Source organism: Oncorhynchus gorbuscha, linkage group LG25 (genome assembly GCF_021184085.1).
Source record: "Oncorhynchus gorbuscha isolate QuinsamMale2020 ecotype Even-year linkage group LG25, OgorEven_v1.0, whole genome shotgun sequence".
NCBI lineage: Eukaryota > Metazoa > Chordata > Actinopteri > Salmoniformes > Salmonidae > Oncorhynchus > Oncorhynchus gorbuscha.
This window is the reverse complement of record NC_060197.1, coordinates 16,956,334-16,959,581: the sequence shown is the minus strand read 5'-3', so window position 1 is coordinate 16,959,581 and position 3,248 is coordinate 16,956,334. Positions and strand designations below refer to the sequence as shown.

The following is a 3,248-nucleotide window of genomic DNA, read 5'->3' as shown; positions in this document are numbered from 1 at the left end:
TTCACACAAAAATACAGTTTTATATCTTTATGTTTGAAGCCTGAAATGTGGCAAAAGGTCGCAAAGTTCAAGGGGGCCGAATACTTTCGCAAGGCACTGTATTTTGATTTGTTTAACACATTTTTTGGTTACTACATGATTCCATTGTTATGCTGGTGAATGAGGACCCAAAAGCGACTTTAACGGAAACAGAGTCTTTATTCCAGTCTTAAACAAAAGCGATAATCCTGGATATTATCTAGGTAAATGCAAAAACAGGAAAACTGAAATCCACTCGTCAGTAGAGAGGAATGACTGGAGACGCGACCACAGACTGCAGGTCGCTTCGGGAAGGCACCGGCCGTAGCTGACATTGACACCTGCTGACACGCAGCATCTGAAGAAGGTAAAACACGACAGGGCGGAACAAGGACACAGAACAGCGAACATCAAGCAAGGATCCGACAAGGACAGAAGCGGAAAACAGAGGGAGAAATAGGGACTCTAATCAGAGGGCAAAATAGGGGACAGGTGTGAAAAGAGTAAATGAGGTAGTTAGGAGAATGAGGAACAGCTGGGAGCAGGAACGGAACGATAGAGAGAGAGAGCGAGAGAGGGAGAGAGGGAGGGGGAGAGAGAGGGATAGAAAGAGGGAAAGAACCTAATAAGACCAGCAGAGGGAAACGAATAGAAGGGAAGCACAGAGACAAGACATGATAATCAATGACAAAACATGACATCCATATGCGTTATTTCATAGTTTTCATGTCTTCACTATTATTCTACAATGTAGAAAATAATAGAAATAAAGAAAACCCCTTGAATGAGTAGGTGTGTCTAAACTTTTGACTGGTACTGTAGTTAGCAGTATATTGGATAACAAACTTGAAAACATAATTAGGACTTAATTATTACCCATAGAAGTGTCCCCTGATAAATTCCTGAATCGGACCCTGGCTAGTGGGGTGAAGGTTCTGGGAACTCGTGCATGGCTGAGAACTTCTTGACGTTCAATCCGTTCGGCATCACCATATCTGTACAGTAGATAGAGAGAAACCCAGCCTATTCAATATCAAATATCCCTGCTCTGTCACTTTATGTTCAATAGGAGTACAGTTACAGTTGCAAAGACATGGGCACAGTGGACAGCAGCTCTCTCCAGACAGCAGCGATGGTAGACCTGCCCTCACCAGCCTCCTGGTCTATGTTGAGCTGACAGGGGCACATCAGAAATCAACACAAGAGTCATTAATATGTCATTATTAAGAGATAATAAAATGGCATATAAAGATAACTATTGTGTATTTATCAATTGTCATGTACATTCTAAGTAAATAACAGTTAAATACTGAATGAAACCTGTGATTAAAACTCTTTGAAATTTTCTACACTAACTATTATTGGGGCTATGGGGTTCATTTTGAGTTTGACAAATGTTTGAAGTAAGGCTCTCCCTTGAGTAACCTGTCTGCCAGCGAGGAGGAGGCTTCCTGTTCCTCTCCATAATGAGAAGCTGCTGTCAATTACCCAGCCTGCTCAGTGAATGACCTTTAGGTCCACAATGACCTTTTTACACTTAGCCTGAGGGCCAATTACAGTACCATACAACCAGCGCAAACACAACACAGACCCATAGCTTACTGACACACAGGGGAGACACTGGGAGGAACTCTAAATCTAACAAAAACACCTGACTCTGTGACAAGCAAAACATTTTCTGAGGCATTTGAATAACAAAGCCACAGACTTATAGCTCACTGACGCACTGGAGAGATACTGGGGAAAACAAAACTCAAACTAACTCAAACGACGCTTAATGTATTATTACCCCAACATTGTTAAAGCTGAAAAAGTTAGTGAGGAATTTAAATAACAAAAGTTTATAGGTTTGTGTGTGTGTGTGTGTGTGGCCTCTTTACCTTGTCCAATTTGTTGTAGAAGTCCACATTTCCGGCACAGAGATATTGTCCCAACAGAGTGGCATGGGTTGTGAGGATGGTTGCAAAGGGAATCTTCCGCAAGCGACAGAGAATAAGTCCTCCCCCTGCCTGCCACTCATGGAAATGGTCGAGGGCATTGGGCGAGTCTCCAAGCTGGTCGGTTAACTAGGAATGAAAGCAACGAACTACTGATGATTAGCTCTGTCATCTCATATTACCCAAGAGGGTGAATATGTTTTGAGTAAAAAGAAGTAGGCTACTGTATCATTTATTTTTAAAGGTATCGGACATTAAAGTATTCACATCGAGCAGATATCCGTGACTTCAAAAAACAAACCCATACAGCAATCTTTAAACCTCTTTCAGAGTATTTTTCACAGCATCCTTAACAAGCTGACAAATTACCTCTTTAAAGAACCAGGCAAACCATGGATCCAAAGACGTTTGCCTCACTGTCATGGCATACCGATAACCCCAGGCGTCCCACAGATCCCCCTTCCATCGGTCCAGGTTCCAGGCTGCTGACCCCGTGTCAAATAGGACCACATAGGGACTGCCCTCGATCAGCCAGCGCCCAAAGTCAACCTAAAACATACAGCATAATCCCAACATAAGGGAAAGATATGTGTGGTTCTAGAAGACAGTACCAACCAACACGAGTCCCACAATCACAGTATCAAACACAAGGGGCAAAGCTGAAATACCACTAAATAATAGTTTCTGAAGCTGCTGATGGATTTGTTTGTCTCTGATCCTGGAGATGGTGTTTTATCTGCCAATTTGGGGATTCATCATCTCTATCTAACTCCATTGGCGTTAACAGTGTCGGCCTACTTCTGTAGAAGTGCATGTCTGCCCTCTTCTGGACAGAAAGTACTACTACAGGATTGTGTATTCTCCAATTGCATGTCCCACCTATAGAATAGAATAGAAAATCATATAATATAATACATCTGTAGTAGAGTACCAGGCAGACGCGCACATAGCTTTCTTGATGGCTGGGTTTTGGGGGCTCACACTGCTCCACCTGGGTCTTGAAATTGTGTTTCGTAAAACGACCCCATCATGAATAACCCCATTTGAAAATAAGAATGTGTTCTTAACTGACTTGCCTGGTTAAATAAAGGTAAAATAAATAAAAATAAGTTCTCCCCCCATTCGTCCACTGTTATCTTGGCCCTGGTCTGGATCACTGTGTGGATCCCACAAACTTTCTAACTTGTGACTTGTTATGACACACATAAGGGGTGTGTCCACATATTAAGATATAGTTCTGCATGATATTGTGTATTTTGCACGATTAATAGTCTAAATTAACGAAAGTAAAAA

General features: G+C 42.1%; 1 long non-coding RNA gene across 1 annotated transcript; it reads right to left on the bottom strand.

The window, feature by feature from the left end:
* Positions 1-578: 578 nt before the first annotated feature.
* On the bottom strand, positions 579-2,482 carry LOC124014273. Its single transcript, XR_006834994.1, has 4 exons — positions 2,325-2,482; positions 1,899-2,084; positions 895-1,013; positions 579-640 (listed from the first exon to the last, which is right to left on the bottom strand). It is a non-coding gene; the product is annotated as an uncharacterized LOC124014273 (long non-coding RNA).
* Between the last annotated feature and the right edge of the window lie 766 nt (positions 2,483-3,248).